This window comes from Acomys minous, assembly GCF_964271855.1.
Source record: "Acomys minous genome assembly, chromosome: 15".
In the NCBI taxonomy this organism is placed as follows: Eukaryota; Metazoa; Chordata; class Mammalia; order Rodentia; family Muridae; genus Acomys; species Acomys minous.
Genome location: NC_140497.1, coordinates 54,349,810 through 54,358,280, shown reverse-complemented (window position 1 = coordinate 54,358,280; position 8,471 = coordinate 54,349,810). Strand labels below are relative to the sequence as shown.

General features: G+C 46.4%; 1 protein-coding gene across 1 annotated transcript in view; it reads left to right on the top strand.

The window, feature by feature from the left end:
* CSGALNACT1 (chondroitin sulfate N-acetylgalactosaminyltransferase 1) overlaps positions 1-382 on the top strand; it is a gene marked incomplete at its 5' end in the record, with an annotated part of 94,478 nt that extends 94,096 nt beyond the window's left edge. The window contains one exon of the mRNA XM_084758412.1: positions 1-382. This exon is cut by the window's left edge and continues 1,507 nt beyond it.
* Between the last annotated feature and the right edge of the window lie 8,089 nt (positions 383-8,471).

Below are 8,471 nucleotides of genomic sequence, written 5' to 3'. Positions count from 1 at the left end.
GTGGAAGCAACTTATTTTTAAAATAAGCAATGTTACTTGGTTGCCAAGAAGCTTCTAAAGCTTGCATTTTCTTACAACTTCAAACTTTTTTTTTTTACAAAAACAAATATGGCTAACATTGAGTGGTTTCTACATCCATGTGCAAATTATTTATTTATTAGCCAGCACCAGATGCATGAGCTAATTACCTCTCCTGTCTCTGTGCCTTCTGTTTGCCCACAGTAAAGTCATTGTTTAAATGCTTCAAGAACACTCAAACTGTGTTAAAAAAAAAAAAAAGAGCATTGTATTGATTTGTACTGGTAGTTTATAAAATTTAATTAAAACACAAGACATGAATGAAAGGTGGCATTGCACAGCTTAATAAAATTTGTGAATTTGATTTCTTCCTGGAATAACAATGCGTGTCTTTAATTGGGAGAAATTCTCTTGTGCAGAGATCAGGGATTGCCAGGTGAAATTTGGACCTTGGTCACTTAGTGGGGAAGGGGACTGTCTTGTGCTACATCCCTACAGTTGCACATCCCTCTGCACCCTGAATCCCAGGGGCATCTCCCGCTCATCATTGTTGACCTGGTGGCATTCAGAAGAAGGATAGCAGGCTACCAAGAAGAGACTTGATACCCTATGAGCATATGCAGGGGGAGGAGGTCCCCCTCAGTCACAGTCATAGGGGAGGGGAGTAAGGGGAAAATGGGAGGGAGGGAGGAATGGGAGGATACAAGGGATGGGATAACCATTGAGATGTAATAAGAATAAATTAGTAAAATAAAATTTTTAAAAAATCATTGTCAAATGTGGAAGCAATGGGAGCATGACCCCTGGCTGTGAACCACAAGGGCAGAATTACAACCTCGAGACCTCATTTATGCTCATTTTCAGTAAGATGAAATTGAAAAAAAAAATGACTCCTGAATTCCCTTTCCACGCTGCCTTTGCAATCTTAGAGACTTCCAGGCCTGTGGTTGTCACTTCCCAATGCTAGTCCTGATGACTGACTTTTGCTGATGCTGTCACTGAGTCTTGGGGAGGATGGAAGGATTGATATCTCATCAGAACAGGGACATCAAGGGAGGGAAGCAGGCCCAGGTGTCTCTTAGTGGTTCGGCCCCTAGGTGACTCAGCTTTTGAACTTGTTCACACTGTGTGTTACAGATGCTTTGTGTTTGTGTCTTGAGCCAAGGCCCCACCTTGCAGCCGAGGATGGGCTAAACCCACAGTGCTCTTTCTGCCTGTGGCTCTCAAGCGCTTAGCTTACGGTTGTGTACAAGCACACCGGGCTATGAATTGATCTCAACAGTTGCTGAGGGAACTAGGAAGAAGACTCAGTGGGCAAAGCAAGCTCAGTTCTCCTCTAACGTCAACAGTATATCGATGGAAAGCAAAGATGGGAGTGTCGTGGAGGCTTGGCTCTAGCCAGTCTGCCTGAAACAGCATGTTCCAGGTTCAGTGAGAGACCTTGTGGAGCGCAATGGAGGAAGACACTCAATTTATTCACACATGTTGAGGGCCTGTAATGAAGCCCATTATTTCGTATGATAATTTGAGAAAAATCTAATTTAAGAACCCACTGAGCATAACTAAGAAAGATAATTAGCATGTTTTCCTTTTAAGCTAAGCTTAGTTGCAGTTTGAAATGCCCCCGGAAGGCTCATCTGTTAAAGGTGTGGCTGTCGGTAGAAGGGATTTTGGGGGGCGATTGGATCCTGGGGGCTCCAACTTCATTAACGCACTTGTACTTTTGTGAATCAGCACTTCCATGCATGCACACTTTGGTGACATTCACAACTAGGTGAGGGGAGAAAAAGCCGGGAGATGAAGACTTCGGAGGAAGGGGAGCCAGACCTAGTCCTCTAAACGCTTCCTAGCTCCCCTTATTTCCTGTCCAGTTGTAGGGAGATCTAACCCCAACCTTATGTAAGTGAAGGTTAGGGAGGCCTCGCTATGCCTAAGTGAGGGGCTGAAGTTCAAACTGAGCGAAGGAAAGCAGAAATGAAACTGGATTGAAGAACCCAAGTGCATAACTTCTCGCAAAGAAAAAACCCTGCCAAATATCTGGCTTGTCAAAGGCCCCTCTAACTTCACGAATACTTACGCTATTCCTTGTCCCTGTGTGTTGCCTAGCAAGTTACCTTCTAATATACTTGCCGTCCCAACCAAGCACTGCTGCTCATGCTGTTGTATGGGAGCCGTTAGCCACTCTTTCCAACTCTTTCTTTGATGACAGAATGAATCTTAAAAATCAGAGCATTTATATCATGGCAACTAGGAATTAATGCAACAGCTCAAGGCTCCCAACCTCTAGCCACTACCCCAATCTAACCTTTTATTGAATATTTGTCAACAAATATTGATACCTCACGTCCTTCTGCTGGATTTTTTACTATGCCAATCTTTTACTATGCAGCGCACCCACACCCCCACACACATACACACATGCACACACACCACATACACATGCACACACATACACACACATGCACATACACACATGTACACACATGCATACACACTTGTGCACACACACACCCCACACACTCACACACGTGCACACACACACCATACACAGATACACACCACACACACATGTACACACACAGACACACACACACAAATGCAAGCAGACGCACACCACACACATGTACAAACACACACATGCACACACATACATACACACACGCACACATACACAAAGAGCTCCTGGGTTTGTAAGTGTGGACACCTTGCCTTTTTCTGCACTAGGTAAGTAGCTCCCAGAATTTTAACTATGTGTTTCAGGAAAACAGTCTATTATTTTATCTAATCACAGCAGGGCTTGGACCCATGTGGTAGCTATTATGGATTCTTCTACCCCGAGACCTGGGCCTGGTGAACCTAAATTCTCATCTTTTCACTTGCAGCTTAAGTGGTTTAAGATGAGTCACTCTATGTCCCGATGTGGCCCAGTTGCTTCCTTGAACATGATGAATACAAGCACATCTGTAGCCTACAATTGTTTCCAGTTAAATGAGTCAGTGCAGATGCAGTGCTTGGGGCCTGGCCAGCACATAGTATTTGTTTATACACTGTGTCTCTGAACAGCGTTGAACCCACAGTATGCCCCGCACGTCCTGGGCATATCAGGAGGCCACTGTGGGCCATCCGTTTGCGATTATAAAACCACCGTGGACTTTCGTCATTTGTTTTGCTGTTCTGAAAAGTTTGTGAAAGTAAAGATGCAGGTAGAATATAATACACAGCTGCCGCCTTCAATTCCAATTCTGTGCTCAGTAATCTAGGGCTGATGAGACAGAAACTGGGCAGAAACTCCCACGTTCAGAATAATATCTAAGGCGAGTAACAGTATGGCTTCCATTTTTCCAGGTGCAGACTTCCGGGGCCCAGAAACTGCTGGACTCCGGGGCTTCGTGCCATCACTCCACCCTGGGGCAGGCTCCGGATGCTGAGATCCCAAGGGAAGGAAGTGTGAACCCCACAAGTCCAGACCTCAGTGATCTTTATGTCTTGTTCTCACTGTTGCCTTTCTCGTGCCCCACATAAGAAACACAGAAGACTGAAACTTGTTGACACAGCAAACCAGGAAGAGCTGCACAGCGCAGCCACCTGCGTCTCTCCAGCTGCGGCGGTAATTACTAGCTGGGCTGGGACTTGGAGATGGAAGCCTCAGGATGGGCTCTTAATGAGGCTCTCAAGACGTGAGATTTGAAGACTGTCTCAAATATAAGGTCATATAGGAGATGTCCTTCTATTTAGAGAGAGAGAGAGACTGTTCCTAAGAGGTGCTGATGAAATCGTGACCTTGGGCAGGTTCTTAGGAGACAGGTATGCTTTGCTCCTGTGCACATAGATGCCTGAGTGCCCTGCAAATGATTACATTCTGACTAGCTATGTATTATCATTCAAAGCTGTTTTTCCTGGCAAGACTCAGGATTTGCTGCTGCTGCCAAAAAAAAAAAAAAAAAGTTATGGGGTCTGTGCCAGTTGGTTGGTTTTTCTCCCAACACAGAGACTATGCTATTTCCTGTTCACCGAGATACCTTTCAAAATGTCGCTGCTTTCCTCAGCCTTCGAAGGTGCCCTCTGCAGAAGTCAACCGCAGCATCCCCTGGGGCTTATCTGCTGGCAAGTCTACCAAGAAAGAGGACAAGAGGCCGTGGGGGTTAATAGGAAAGGAGGCTGTGGTGAATGTCACAGCCTGGGAGGGCAGGACATCACTGAGGAGAGAGGCTAGGCCATGCTCCTGCCTCCATCATCTTCCAACATTTGTCAAGGCCCAGAATGAGGAGAGGGGATCTAAGAGCTAAGCATACGTCTATGGACGTGGTGTGGGTGGTTAGGAGAACGAGCTCTTATTACTTATTCTTCAGCCATACTTTAGGCCAAAATGAGGGAAGCACGGTGTTGCTGGCACTTCTCTTACGTCTGTTCTTAGTCCTTGCAGCTTCCAACTCTACCACCAGTCTCAGTATCCAACCCATGCTGAAAACCTACAGCGAGCAAGCACCTTGTCCACTGAGGCCTTACAGCCCATTTTTTAAAAATGCACTTACATTTTTGGAATAAAGACAAAACAAAACAAAGCAAAAATTAGAGTATCACCCAAAGTAAATTTAAACCAAACCTGAAGGAATTTTTTTTCAAATGTCTCTCTTTTTAAAAAAAAAAAAAAGCCCCTGTAACTAGTCTTAAACTGAGCCATAGAAAGACAACACCCACAGTGTGTGTGTGTCGGGGGGTGGGGTGTTGTTGTTAGTGACAGCAAGTGTCAAGTGTGGCATGGGTGAGAAATGTGTATAACACCACCAAGAAAGACCCCCCCCCAAGGAGAAGGCATTGACATTTTTTTGGCTGTTGTGGTACATGCTGGGGTTGGGGGTGTTGCTGAGGTTTTGACTTGCTGTGACGCTTATTAAGTGGAGCAACTTTTCAACGGAGAAAACCTCACAGCTCGCTTAGATGGACTTGTGCAACCGGGCCTAAACTGCGCCATTAGCAGAGGATGCAGTCCTGGTACCACCTGACCTAACAGAGACAGGCGAGGATGTTCCAAACTCATATGTCTCCTCAAAAAGGAAGTGCTGACCTGGGGGAGGGGTTGTGGTTAGCCGTATCTAGGTCACTACACCAATTTAGGGACACCTGCCAATTTAGGGATAAACTGTGGCTACTGCTAACCCGGAGTTGTCAAAATTGCCAGAAAAATATCCTTCCTTCCCAAGCCACGTCAAATCCAAGCTAACTGATCCATTTCCCTTTAGGTCAACTGCCTAGTATTCTGTATAGATCAGTATTATAGCCTCAGCACTTCCAAAGCTTCCCTTGTCCCCTTAAAATATTTCCCCAAACCCCAGGAAAGGGGCCATGAGGAGGCATGGCCCATTGGTTATATAAGCTGAGTTAATAAAGGAAAACTCACAGGGTTACACTTGTAAAAGCGTTCACTGTGCTGGGCACTTAGCGTAACTCTTTTCTAATCCTTAGAGCCCAGGTGACTTCAGTAACTCATTTTAGAAGTTAAGAGCTCATGCAAGTTTAGCAAAACGTTTGTTTCTATCAATCCATATGGCTAACTACTGATACAGGCAGGACACATCCCGAAGCCGGCAGGGCTTTCTTTCAGTTATGGCAAGCTACTTCATTACCCAATAATATATTTTTATCACATGTTAAAGGGGAAGAAATTTCATCCCGTTAGCATCCCTCCAGCAACAGAGAGAAGTATCTGCCTGGAGAGACAAGATATCGGCCATCCTGCAGACAAACCTGAAGTGGAGGGTCACAGCAGAGCACAGAACTAACATGGCAGAGCCACTGTGGGGTGATCACAGCAGGGCACAGAACTAACACAGCAGAGCCACTGTGGGGTGGTCACAGCAGGGCACAGAACTAACACGGCAGAGCCACTGTGGTGTGGTCACAGCAGGGCACAGAACTAACACAGCAGAGCCACTGTGGTGTGGTCACAGCAGGGCACAGAACTAACATGGCAGAGCCACTGTGGTGTGGTCACAGCAGGGCACAGAACTAACACAGCAGAGCCACTGTGGTGTGGTCACAGCAGGGCACAGAACTAACACGGCAGAGCCACTGTGGTGTGGTCACAGCAGGGCACAGAACTAACACAGCAGAGCCACTGTGGTGTGGTCACAGCAGGGCACAGAACTAACACGGCAGAGCCACTGTGGGGTGGTCACAGCAGAGCACAGAACTAACATGGCAGAGCCACTGTGGGGTGGTCACAGCAGGGCACAGAACTAACATGGCAGAGCCACTGTGGTGTGGTCACAGCAGGGCACAGAACTAACATGGCAGAGCCACTGTGGGGTGGTCACAGCAGAGCACAGAACTAACACGGCAGAGCCACTGTGGGGTGGTCACAGCAGAGCACAGAACTAACATGGCAGAGCCACTGTGGGGTGGTCACAGCAGGGCACAGAACTAACATGGCAGAGCCACTGTGGTGTGGTCACAGCAGGGCACAGAACTAACATGGCAGAGCCACTGTGGGGTGGTCACAGCACAGCACAGAACTAAGATGGCAGAGCCACTGTGGTGTGGTCACAGCAGGGCACAGAACTAACACAGCAGAGCCACTGTGGGGTGGTCACAGCAGGGCACAGAACTAACATGGCAGAGCCACTATGGGGTGGTCACAGCAGAGCACAGAACTAACATGGCAGGAAATCCAGTTTCTCCTTCCACAATGTCATAGATGAGCAGCTCTCTCCTAATACACAGCAGAAAGGAGGGACAAACACAGTGAGAAGACTGAAAATAGCAGGCAAGGAAGAGAAACCTGGGTATGATTAGCTATTCCTAAAGAGCAGGAAGCCACAACTTAAACAAAAATATTAGAGATATAACTGTAGAAAAGCTGTGATTATAGGTAAGATAAACATAATACACTCTGAAATAAAACCATTCACCATTTTCTCATCAAAAACTGAAGCAAAGACGCTCCAAGGATATTTACCCATCATTCTATAAACATTTTTTATGTGTATTCTGAACTCAAAATAGTGACATCCCCAAACTACATATGTGTGGGGGCCGCAAATATGTCTAGACTCTAACGCACTTAAAAGGGTACCTTTGTTACAGTATTTTGTATCCGTTTGGCCTACAAAGCAAATAACTGACACAGGGAGCCTGAAACATTCTTTAAAGCTGCCAGCACTTCGCTGGGCAGAGTCTGAACTGATTCTAATCTACTCGAAAACTAAACAAACTACTCTAAACCTTATAGCACATATATTCCAAGCACTTGCCACTATGTCCTCTGGGCCCGTCCGCGTCAAGCTCCTACAGTCTTCCTCCAACCGTCCAAAACTCTTTTCCCTCTCTAACCCTCCAACTTTTCCCTCCTCTCCAGGAAGTCCCGCCTTCCACTTCCTGTCCTTCTGCCCAGCTGATTGGCTAAACAGTGCTTTATTGAGGGTTGATACATTCACTCAGCATTCTTCCACATGCCTTTATAGAAGTTAGACATGGCAAACATTTATGCCAAGGTTTTCTCTTTCACCTAAAAGTCGTTTATGCTAAGACTGGTTAGGTTGCTGCTGCTGCTGCTGTTTTGTCAACTTGACAAAAGCTAGGCGCGTTATGGAAAGACAGTACCTCAGCTAAGAAGATGCTGCCGCTTGATCGGCTTGTGGGTAAGTCTACAGGGTATTTTCTTGATTGGTGACTGGTGTGGGAGGGCCCAACTTGAAGTGGTTCCCACCCCGCCTGGGCAGGTGATCCTGGGAGGCATAAGAATGTGAGCCTCAGAAAAAGGCAGTAAGCAGCACTGCTCCCTAGCCTCTGCTTCAGTTCCTGTCTTGACGTCTCTCAGTACCTGACTATGGCTGGGATGTGCGAGCCAAGTAACCCTTTTTCTCCTCCAAGGTGCTTTTGGTCATGGTGTTTACCACAGCCATAGAAAGCAGACTAGATCAATGACTAAAGAGTGACTAATGGGCGGGGCGCAGTGGTGCATGCTTGTAGTCCCAGCACTCAGGGAGGCAGAGGCCGGTGTATTTCTGAATTTGAGGTAGAGAATCCAGGACAGCCAAGGCTACACAAAGAAACCCTGCCTCAATAAATAAATAAATAAATAAATTAATTAATTAATTAACAAATAAAATAGAATGACTAATGGCAAAGTTTTACCTCTAATAGGAAATTTTGGTTATAGATGTCCTGAGATATTTGGGGGGGGGGCTGTTCATGCGCCATCTCTTTGGTCCTTTTTGGTCTTGAGTGTTCCTGTGTTCTTCCTTAGCCTAGGTAAGGTTTAAGCTAACACTTTCTGAGCTGGCTTGCTACGACAGTACAAAGGGCAGAACGTCTAAGATGGCTGTATCAGGGAGTTTGGAAAGAGGAATTGACGTGGGCAGGGGCTGGCATTTGGCTCTAGCTCAAGACACAAGTGTCCATGGGCCCAAGGCCCTGGGATTAGAAACCTATACAACAGCCTAAAGGCCACACCG